We start from the raw sequence: 12,625 nt of genomic DNA, 5'->3' as shown, positions 1-12,625 counted from the left end.
CAATAGGGATAACTGTCTGGCATTTTGGTTTCTGGAAGAAAGCAGGACAACAAGATTGTAAGTTAACCACATTAGAAGCAAGGGACAGATACAAATTGTGAGAGTGTGTTAAGGTCTTAGTTCTGACCTCGTGGTAAGACTATTTCTTGCTATTTCTATCTTTCCCCATCAGAGACTTTAATAGCCTGATTTTCAAAGGCCCTATCTATGAAAATAAAACATTAATAGTAGATAACCCAAGACTTAGAGATTGAAAATGTATCTTGTCAATAGGATAAACACTGGCAGAAAAAAAATGTTAAGAGATAATTTTAGATACTTGCAACTTAGATATTTTCCTGTTGATCTTGGAAGTCACCTAATCTCTCTAACCTAAGTTTTCTAACTTTGATAGAAATATTTTAAAATTGGCCCATTTATGTTTTGTTACAGTGTTGCTTCAGGAAAAGTTAATACAGATAAAATACTTATAAAAATTAAGAGACCTATTCAAATGTATATTATTTTAATTAAATAGTTTGTTTTCCCTTTTTTTTTTTTTTTTCTTTTTGTGAAAGCTCAGTTCTGAGTAGAGAAAGTGGCCAATAAAGGAAAGACTGAAAAAGTCAATTCTGGAAAAGTCAACTCCAAATCTAACAGAAGCCTGAGTTAGTCATCAGTTAGGCAGCAAGTCTAAAATAAATTAACCACATAGCCTCAGTTTCCTATTCCCTTTTCTCTTTGATTTTGATTGGCATCTGTGTGGATGAAGCAAACTTATGTGTCTTCTTTGGTAAAAATATTGTGAAAATATGTGCTCTTTTACCCTACTAACGTGAGAAGCAGAAGGAGGAAGTGAAGATGAGCTGGAAGAGTGAGTTGCATCAGTGAATGTAAGCTGAGCTACTCAGAATCTTAGCAGAGCCCTGTAATTCCTGAAATCTTCCGTGTTGCTTTACACACACACACACACACACACACACACACACACACACACACACACAATTTTATATATAATGTGTATATATATATTTTTAAATTTTTTAATGTTCATTTATTTTTGAGACAGAGGGGGACAGAGTGCGAGTGGGGGAGGGGCAGAGAGAGAAGGAGACACAGAATCTGAAACAGGCTCCAGGCTCTGAGCTGTCAGCACAGAGCCTGATGCGGGGCTGGAACCCACAAACCACAAGATCATGACCTGAGCCGAAGTCGGACGCTTAACCGACTGAGCCACCCAGGTGCCCCTATAATGTGTATATATATGTTGAACTTCTATGTGCCCCAAACAATGAGATTATGTTGTTGTATGAGAAATACATACTTCATACTTTCAGAATGCTTACCTTCTAGTGTAAGAAATAAAATAGTGAAGTCAGAAAAAATTAAAACAAATCCAAATAATTATAAATGCTATAGAATAACCATAAAAGAATTAAATAGGGAGCAATAGGCAGGGGGGGGTGGGGAATGGAAGATGGGGTTGTACAATTTAGAGACAATATCTTTCTGGAGAATTTGATGTTTGAACTAAAATCTGAATATCCAGAGGTACCAGCCAGGAAAAAACATTTTGGAATAAGAACTAAAAAATCAGCTGAAGTAACCTAGATGAAAAAAAATCTGCAGAAAAATTAGGTTGGGAGAGTAGGAAAGAGCCAGGTCATACACATAGAGGTTTACTCTATGAACTTGGGTTTTATTTCAGGGGTAGTAGGAATCTTCCAGAGGGTTTTGAGAGACTAATTTGTGGGTCAATGTCTTTCTGGACAATTTTTAGCCATTATACCTAAAGGGTTTCTGCTGCCCCATATCTCTTTTTCCTATCCTTCTTTGACACCATTTGGTAGTGTCTCAGATATCTAGAACATTCTATTTAGTGGTGGGTTTTTTTTTTTTCATTCTTTTTTCTCTTTGTGATTCAGTTTGGATCATTCTGTTGATCTGTCTTCAAATTCATTGATTCCTTCTTTTGTGTCCAGTCTTGTAGTTAAACACATTGAATGAATTCTTTATTTCTGATATAGCAGTTTACAGATCTATAATTTCTACTTAATCTTTTCATAAAGTTTTTATTTCTATGCTGAAGTTCCCCATTTGGCAAAAAGTACTTTTCTAAAAAATGTTTGCTGAATGAATGAATTGGTTTTGATGCTCTGTCAATAAGAAAAGTATTTTTAAAATATATAAAAAATCATATTTAGAACATTTAGTTTTTTACAAAATTATGTCTCTTCCACTAAGATTCAGTAACTCCTGCCATAACCAGGAGATAACCATCCTCATTTGCATACTTTGCAAATTCAACCTTACTTGGGGGACTAATGTTACAATTCACTTTCATATTATTGGTATTTTTATCCTTAGTTTCCTCTGGAAGCTGACAGGATTACACCCACCAGCCTATGAATGCTAAAGCACTTTGCTCGATAGTGCATAACTACAGCAACCATAATAAATGTCTCCCTTTTGCAAATGCTTTGAATAAAGCCAGAATATCATTGGGTTCAGATTTTCTGTGGAATAAAGAAAAGTCATTCTATCAAGTTACAAAATGTGCTCCTTGGAATAGATTGCACATGACTTAAATTCTTTCTGTCTAGAGAACAGCTTTGGCAAGTCTCTCCATGTGCACAGGTAAAAGGGAGATATGCTTTCCACCTGGAGAAGAAAACCCTCGAAGTCTATCCTGCAAAGAACAGACACTAGAGTTGTAGGAAACCCAGAATTTAACAGTTACAACTTTTTTTAAAAAGTGGAAGTGAAAAAGTATCCAATAATTCATTGTTTCTGGACCAGACAAAATAATAAGGCAAGGCTATGGAATAGTATAATAAGAAAAACAGGAATGTACATTTTCCACAAAGCACTGGACTCTTACATAAGCTTGAAGGCACTGATGCCTCTGGCAGGGGGTTATACATAGAGTTGAAATGGTTATGTTTTATTAGTGCTTATTATTATTGTGGCCAAACACAATGCTACCTGCTGCCCTGAGTGCATTTCAAGTGTAGGCAAAAATCCAGAAGATTTTCTAAAAGAGATGCATACTGACCTATATTACAAATCTACAACAGCATTCGTATATGCACATGTGCACGTACACACACATGCACACAGACGCACAGACTCAAAGTGGCATTTTAATCTCTCAGTAGAAACTTTGACTCTTTCATATTCATCTGTACATTCTAGACATTATACAGAGAGACAGACATCTGAATTTGGCCGGTGGGAGGGTTGCCCAGTGATTAATTAGATCAGTGCACAGGCTGGGACATGCTGACCTTTTCTGTCCCTGCTAAGCCCAAGGCCTCTGTTTCTGAGTGTTTCCCTCTCTGTGAACTGTAACAACAGTGATTTTTTCAAAGTGTTTCACAGACTTTACTTCTTATTGCTCCAAGGAGAGGCCATTATTAGTCTGTCCACTTTACTGATGGAATGAACTGACCTGTTTAGGGACTAGTGGGAATTAGCATACAAACTGGAATTACAACTTTGGTGCCTTTAGACCTTGCCCTCCACACTGGCCACTTAGGACAAGTCTGTTGCAGCTCTTTTCTCCCCCTGCCCTGTCTCTGTAGAGGCAACCCACACTAAGAATACATTCCTATTGGTTTTGCTCTGTTTATGGTACTTTTGATGTTGTGAAGTGTGGATGTGTTCTGTATGAGGCTGACAAAGGTTTACTACTGATTGAAAGTAAAGAACTGGTCTGTCAGGTTCTATACATCCTAGAACTTGAAAGCCAGACAGATAGGTAATGCTGGATGTTAGCAAATGGGATGTGGAGATTTAAAAAATCCTTGTGTATAGTTGATGAGAGATAATGTTCTCCTAACATCTCACCGACCACAACTTAGTCTCATGGCCCCCTAACTGCAAGGGGTATTTGAAGTCATCTTTATTTCAGATAACCATATGTTCAGCTATAATAAGGGCACTTTTACCATAGAAGCAAGGAATAAACCATACTAGAAGAGAGCCAGAAAATGCCGTCTCCCATATTAGAATGTTTTTTTCAAATTACTAATAAGAAGCAAACAACCAGGAAGGAGAGGGAGTGTTAAATCATCAAACATATACCCTTTCTGCAGTACTTAAAATTAAACTGAGCATTTGAGATCTTTCCCTGGTTATTTTTACTGTGTCTTTTTATTTTACTTATTTGTATTGGACCTCAGATACTGAGGGCTGGCTGAATCATGACATATTATCCTCATTACTCACGCCATGTCCTGCTCTTGCTTCATTTCTTGTTGCTTTCTGAGTAGTCCTTAATAACTGCCCCCTTCCCCATTCCCACATTGAGCTATACCCTGAATGGGTTTGATACCTATCTTTGGAATTGTGTGTTTCCTTATAAATTGTCCAGTATTTTTTGCATGTCTGTGTTTTCACTCTACTTAAATTATATTGTGCTTAGAAAAACTCAGTTCTTTTCCTTATTTTTTGCACCCATCATGTTTTTAAGATTTCTTTGTGTATCTAATTTTTTGCTTCTAACTACATATTGTATTCCAAAATTCACCACCCTTCGATAATCAACTGCCTTGGTTATGGACTCTTAATTTGCTACTCAATTCTCCACTGGCCCAGCAACTGCAATGATACACATGTGTATCTATACTCTTAAGGACCTGAGTGAGAATTTCTCAAGAATGGTGTTACTGAAAAACATACGATGGAGCACCTGGGTGGCTCAGTTGTTCAAGCGTCTGCCTTTGTTTCAGGTCATGATCTCACAGTTCATGAGTTAAAGCCCCGCACTGGGTTCTGTGCTGACAGTGTAGAGACTGCTTGGGATTTTCTCTCTCTCCCTCTCTCTCTGACCCTCCCCTGCCTGTGCTATCTCTCTCTCAAAAATAAATAAACATTTGAAAAAACAAAAAGTAAGATACATACACATTAGTTGACTAGGCACTGACACATTTTTCTCCGGAATGTCTGAACTGGGCTGTATTCCCACCAGCAATACACAAAAGTTTGTGTCATCGTGTATTTTCCCCTACACTTCACATTATCAAATTTCTAACTTATGATTTTATAGGAATAAAGTAGTATATCATGGCTGCTTTAATGCATTTTAAGTTCATTTTAATGCATTTCCCCAATTATTATTCATTTTATCATGTCTTCACATATGTACTAGCCATTTGGATTTCTTCTTACATGACTTTCCTTTTTTACCTTGCCCATTTTTTGCAATGATTTTTTTTTTTGTCTTTTTCTTACTGATTTGCAAGAATCTTTGTATACTATCCATATAAACCCATTGTCAATTAAGTCATTGTAAATATTTAGTTGATGATGATAATCCTTCTTCCAATTTGCCATCCTCTCTGACCATTATGGTCAAAGGCTTTGGTCTTTTTAGAATCCCCTTCTTCATTTTGAGCCACAAAAATATTCTTTTATGGTTTATTCTACTAACTGTATGGATTTACCTTCATATTTAGATCTTTGATCCAGCTAAAGTCTTCTTTTATATAGGTATAAAGTATTGATCCTGTTGTTTTGTTTTGTTTTTTATGTAGTAACCCAGATTTCCTCACATCATCACTAAACTATTGATCTGGATTAGCACCATTTTCTTAGGTCAAGTTCCCTGAAACAGGGTCTGAAATCTCTCTCTCTCTCTCTGAGATCTCCATTCCATTCTAAGTCTGTTGTCTTAGAATCTAGAAACCAGTTCCATATTTTTAAGAGTAGATAGAGTGTACACACACACACACACACACACACACACACACACACACACCTGACTGCATAGGTACAGTGAAGCATTGTCCTAAAGGTGGATTTGACTGGATTAACCTGGAAAATGTGGGATTTGATAAGTGACTCTGTGTGCCACATAAATGACAAGAAAATAGGAAAACAAAGTAAACCAGGATTCCAGCATCTACCTTTGACCTCAAGGATGATTGAATTTAGAATGGGTTAAAAAAAATATACTGTAAAAAACTATAAGCTCTAATATTAAAGATCTGATATCAGTCAAAATTTCAAGTATTCCCATGCAAATGGATTAAGTATAGTTCATGGTAAAGTTTGTGATGTTTCTCTCTTAAGAAGAGAAGTAAATTTGGGTAGGATCTTTAACCTTATGAAAACATTTTAAGATAATTTCCTTTAAAATTGCTTTGTGGCAGGATGGTTCAACTCTTCCTGTAACTTCTAAAAACTTCTATTAATTAAAAATAATAATACAGTCTTGTGGCTCTTAAAGTCTCCTCCTTCTATATCTGCCTTGAGAAGGAGCCAACTTGGATTTATATCTGCAGAAAAAAAGCCTGAGAGGAATATTGATATGATGGAGTCTGGGCTGACACTCTTGGTTGTTTACCAGACAAGCATTCCCCCTCTGTCCACTGGGCTCAGGAAGTGGAGCCAAGGAGGTCAGAGAAAAGCAACTGCTCCCCTGGGTCAGAACGACTGAGAATGTGGAAGCCCCTGAAGGTGATTCCATTCCCCTATATTGTGACTGATGTAAAGGAACCATGTGATCTACTTTGGGGCATTCAGGTATAGAGGAAGTGTACTGATGTTTCTGGGGAAGACTTCCTCCCTAATTACAGAAAAAGATTAGGAGGGACCCTGACCAAATGCAGCTGCTGAGAAGGTAGTGCTTGGAGCCGTGGCAGCCATATTGTGACCATAAGAGAAGAAGACAACTCTGACCAAATGAGGAATAAGCCTCGGAAAAATGGAAAGGTCTGGCTCCTTGATATCCTCATAAGGCTCCAGAATAGGCCCTATTTCTGGGCTTCTTGTTGGGTAGAGAGAAAAATAAACCCCTCTATTTTAAGCAACTTTTATGTAAGCTTTCAAGAGAAAACAAACTAGTAAAGAATCAACACCAGTCTGTTTGCTTATCCAGATTCCCAGCAAATACAGTATCTGTTCTAAAGTGAACAAAGGCTAGTTATACCAATGTGGTTAGAATCACTTACATTCATTTTACTAGTCATCTACTATGTGCCAGGCTTTGTACTATGTACTGGGAACTTGAACATGAAAAACAAATAGTCTCTTATCTAAAAAAGTCCTGTGCAGTAAAATTTAAAGGAAAGGCCTGAAACTTCCAGGGAATATTGAATTTTCTTGTTGAAATAGGATTGTTCTGACCAAACTGCTGAGTTTAGTGCTAGGGTTGGGAAAGATGTATGAGAAGCTAGAAATAATAAAAATCACATATAACAATATCCCATAAGGAAGAGTTGCCTTAAGAATAGGCTGACTGGCAGGCACCTAAATGGCATAACTTCAGAAGCTCTAAAAAAGTTCTTTTACCCCAGACAAATCCCATCCCCCCCCAACCCCCAACACCTAAATCCAATACCTTGAGATTCATTCCTTTGGCTTATGGATTTGTCCTTTGCTAAACTCTGAGTATCCCTGAAAGGCAATATATTATTTTTTTTGCATCACTTAAGAGGAAAATTAGAGCCATCATGAAAGTTCTGAGGACCTGAAGAAAGGTGGGTAGAAGTGGAAAGAGAAGAAATAGGGACCCATAAGGAGTCTGGAGGATACTGAGGTGATTCAGATTTTAGCTCAGGGTCAGTAATCCTTAAAAGGGCATGTGATCTGTAATTTTTCTGACTATTCCTTTTTTTGGCTTGGCTTTTCTTTGGTTTATGCTAAATTAAGACTTCATCCCAAAAGGTATAGAAGTTTTCAGATAAAGATCCAATTGGTCACTCTAGTGTAGAAATCAAGTAGAAGAGGGTTAGGAGAGAGAGAGAGAGAGAGAGAGAGAGAGAGAGAGAGAGAGAGAGTCTATTCTGCTATTCACAGCTCTTCCAAATACCCCCCAGTGAAACAATGGGGTGAAGCCCCTGGTATTCCAGCCTCTAACCTGGAAATGCATAATTATGCAAAAATGTAAACAAAAAATGCCCCAACTGAGAAGGAGGCCAGAGAGTGGTTTCATTGAGCTTGAAGGTTCAGAGTAGACATTTCCAAATGTCTCAAGACTACGCTTGCAGAGCACTACAAGATTGCCCCCCCTAGGTACACTTCCTCCCCCTACCTACACTTTCTCCCCTTGTCAGCAACCCTTATGTCCTTACATTTCCCTGTTGCCCAAAGAATTTCTGTCCAGTGTCTGTACTTTGACTTCCTCCTAGAAAGTCCGATCGGTCTACAACGGGCTTCAGCCCTGAAGGCCTCATTCTGACCTAACCATTGTAGTGAAACTGAAGCATACATAAAGAAGAAAAATTCTGACATGTATGGATGAGAAGAGCACTGACTTGTCTAAGCAAAAGTGAAGTTTTCCCTTATCTGAATAAGACATTTTCCTTCTTCTTCGGATCAAGATGCTCTGGCTCCTGATTATTCATTTCCTTCTCTAAGCATTCCTTAGGCCCCTCCTGTGAGCTAGGCAGCAAGGTAGGCGGGGAGGGCCCAGTGATTAAGTCCTACAGGCAGTCTCCCTTCTTGAATAGCTTCCACTCTATTGAGAAGCCCCTGAAAAAGTGTAACAAGTGTTAGAAAGAAAGATTCTTAGAATGTACACCAGAGAAACCATACAGAGTGAGTGATACACAGTTCTCCCAAAGGAGGAGGAGGTGCACCATGAAGCAAAGAGGGGAAAAGACATCAGATGAATACAACAGCAGCCAGTAGCTGTTTACTGTAATGAGGCATTCAGACCATACACATGGACAGACTTACCTAAGAGGGCATCCAATGGGGGAAATGAGCTGGGAAGTGGGCTGGAACCAAGGCAGGGCTTGGCTGGCCCAGAGGAAAAGGGCCTCTGGAAGGAAGGCAGAGAGAGGAACAAGCACATTGCAGTGATGGACAGTGAAGGGTTCTGCTGGAAAGAACCCCAGGGCCAACACTAGGAAGCAGTGGGAAATAAAGTAGCTTGAGCAAGTGCAACCTATAAAAATGTTTCTAATTCAATTACCTGTAAAAATTGTATCTTTCTTCTAACCACAATATCTCACTTATTGGACACAGAGGTATTAGCTTTTTACTTACAATGACTAACGGTATCTATTGATGATTTCATTCCTTCCCACATGCAATGTGTACCTCTTCATCATGCAAATAGGTACATAATCTCACACATACGCTTCCTCATCTGGACAGCAGAGGGAGGGGAGATGGAGGGTCCTAGGAATAAAGAACCAATCCCTCACCCCTTGCATGGAGCCCTGCGGCCACTCCCTCCAGTCTGCTCTCCGGCTTTAATTAGTGAAACCCTATCTTTTGGAGATATGCCTCTTAAAGGAACACAAAAAACGCTACCGAAAGCCTCTAAAGGCTATTAATGCATTCTTCAAAAGCTGAAAGCACATAAAATCTGCAAATTTTATAAACAAACACTGAGAAAAACATGATGAGAACCAGAACTCTAAGCAACTCTACTCAAACCCAGTGCTAGGCTGCCTTTCTAAAAATTCCCAGACTTGCCAGTGGAAATGTTTGAGAAGTCCAAGTGCATTTTCCTGCCCTACACTTAGAGGTCCGTTGTGTTCATGAGCTGAAATGCCTGGGGGTTACCAAGCAAGAGGGGGAAACTGGGTCTTTAAAAAAAAAATTAACCTCTTCCTACGCTTCAGTCACAAAGAGAATTTTGTAATTAAATTGCATAGAGATGTAACTTCACCACCTGCTGTGCTAGGTCTGCAGATACTTGGTTTTGTTCCAGGACTTCTTCATGGCCCAGGGATTTTCCAGGTCTCTTGCTGTGTGGGGTTTAAAGTGAGTAGTACTCTCCAATGAGTTGGAAGTGGCTTGGGGCAGTGCAAGGGGGTGGGGACAGTGGAGGATATGAAGACCTGACAGGGAAGACAGGAAAATGTCCTTTTCCTGAAAGATTTCTCCCAGATCCAGGACACCCTCTATCCCTAGACATTGAAGGATAAGGCACCCAGCACAAGACTACAGCTAGTCTAGGAGCTGGTTCTTCCAGTGACTAGTTTAGCAAGTCACTTCACCAATCTGGGTCTTACTTCCTTATTTGCAAAATTCCTCTTCTGACCAAACAATGCAGTTCTTACACGCTCTGATACAATGACCTGGAGGCAAATCCTAGAGCTACTGGGGCGAAGGAGCAGTCAATATCCACCGCGAGTGTGTTCACAGGACTCAGAATAAGTGGTATTTCTGATGGAAAGGCACTCTAAGGCAGCAGGAGTCGATAAGGTATGAAGGATTTGTAAAGTGTTACCAGATGGTGGAGGCTTAAGAGGACACAGTACTCTCCTCCCTTAGAATGCCCACCAGATGCCCTTTTATGCTAAGGCCCACCTGTGCACATCCAGGGCCCAAAGTAGCCACCCCTGATGAAGCGATCATCAAAGGTGCCTTCTGGAGCACTGGGGCTCCTTCAGTATCCTGAAAACATGCCTCTGTTTTCTATCAGCCTGAAGAGCTTGACTTAATAAGTATTTTCTTTTTGAAGGTCCACAAACATCTACCTCCCTCTCCCTAAGCCTGACATTATTACAATAAGACTTCCTTTTCCTAATTATCCCCCCTTGTCCTCTCTGAAAACCAAGGAAACACTGAAAACCCAAGTCTGAAAGGGCACTTGTCATCTTGCTGTCACTTTAAGACTTCAACCCACTTAGCTTAGACTAGAATAGGGCAATCATTTTCAACAGTCAACAGGCTGAGTGAAAAATGACACTGCTCCCCCCACTCCATTGCAAAGGAGCAGTGCAGGTAGATGAATTAAGTCATAAATCTTGGCAACCTCTCCCACCTCACTCATTATTTCCTTATTTAACCCTTTAAACCTGCTTACCTGATCAAATAAGGCCTTAAGGCCCAGTCATCAATGTCTGGGGTAGAGAAGGTATTTGCTCTTACCCTTGGGACTGTGTGTTTGTTCCTTGAGTGTGAAACCTACTGAAGGATCTCTAGTTAGTCACATGACCAAACATACATTCATTCAAAGGTATATAAATGCACAGGTTTGGGAGTGGCAGAACAAATAGTTTCCCTTTGGTCATTTCTCAAAATCACAGGAGCAAATTTTTTTTTTTTAATTAGTTAATTAATTTTTTTTTTTAATTTGGATCTAAGTTAGCATATTGTGCAACAATGATTTCAGGGGTAGATTCTTTGATGCCCTTACCCATTTAATCCATCCCCTCTCCCACAACCCCTCCAGTAACCCTCTGTTTGTTCTCCGTACTTAAGAGTCTCTTATGTTTCATCCCCCTCCCTGTTTTTATATTCTTTTTGCTTCCCTTCCCTTGTGTTCATCTGTTTTGTGTCTTAAAGTCCTCATATGAGTGAAGTCATATGATAATTGTCTTTGACTAATTTCACTTAGCATAGTACCTTCCATTCCATCCACGTAGTTGCAAATGGCAAAATTTCATTGATTGCTGAGTAATACTCCATTGTATATATGTACCACATCTTCTTTATCTATTCATCCATAGATGGATATTTGGGGTGTTTCCATACTTTGGCTATTGTTGATAGTGCTACTAAAAACATTGGGGTGCGTGTGTCCCTTCAAAACAGCACACCTATATCCTTTGGATAAATACCTAGTAGTGCAATTGCTGGGTCGTGGGATAGTTCTATTTTTAACTTTTTGAGGAGCCTCATACTGTTTTCCAGAGTGGCTGCACCAGCTTGCATTCCCACCAACATTGCAAAAGAGATCCTCTTTCTCCACATCCTCGCCAACATCTGGTGTTTCCTGAGTTGTTCATGTGAGCCATTCTGACAGGTGTGAGGTGGTATCTCATGGTGGTTTTGATTTGTATTTCCCTGATGGTGAGTGATGTTGAGCTTTTTTTCAAGTTTTTATTTTCTATGTGCCTATAATGATTGGTCTTATAAAGAGACAAATCAGTGGCAGCCTGCATGATAGTACTGGGTGGATGCTTTCCAATGGGAAAAAGGCCAGTGCTTTTAAAAATATCTCCCATTGTCTCCGACATTGCTCAGTTAGGTGAATCCCCTCCTTTTAAACCTTTGTTTCTATTACACACAGCTACACTTAGGGCAGCAATGAACAAACTTTTTGCACAAGGGCCAATTCAAGAAAAATAAGATGCTTAGGAGTCAATTATTTTAAAAACTACAACAGAAACAGAAGTTTTTTTTAATCAGGAAATTCAATCTGTGCAAGTGTATTTAAGCATTTTAAAGTTTCATCTTATAGCTAAAAGCCCAAGAACCATATGATAAGTTTGCACTGCAGAATCTGACTTCAATATTGCACTTTTGAATAAATTGTATTGCTGAGTAAGACAGTTTTGGAGCTGGCTAATTTTGCTTTTCCATAGCAAGCTCATAAGCTATTTGGCTCCTCTCCTTGTGCTTCTAAATATTTTCGTCTTCAGTTGTTAAATTCATATGGCTATATTAGCAGTGCCTTCACTTCCCAAGAAGTTCTTCTTGTGCCCATTTATTTTGAAATACATAATTTTAACTAGTCGCCTTTCTTTGCTTGTTGGCAGGCATAGCAGGTACTTAAAAGTTATTCAAAATGCAATCCTCTCCACTTGTATCAATGAAAATATCTTTTTTTTTTTTTTATTTCTTAGATTAAGTCAGTTGGTCATTTGGTATTCACCAACTACCTGCCTTCTGTGGACAGGTGAGAGAGATGGTATGTACATCTTCATTTTTATTAGATCCAGCCAAATTTCTCTCC

This window comes from Panthera onca, chromosome A1 (genome assembly GCF_046562875.1).
Source record: "Panthera onca isolate mPanOnc1 chromosome A1, mPanOnc1 haplotype 2, whole genome shotgun sequence".
In the NCBI taxonomy this organism is placed as follows: domain Eukaryota; kingdom Metazoa; phylum Chordata; class Mammalia; order Carnivora; family Felidae; genus Panthera; species Panthera onca.
The sequence above is the reverse complement of the archived record's forward strand: the minus strand, read 5'-3'. Positions refer to the sequence as shown.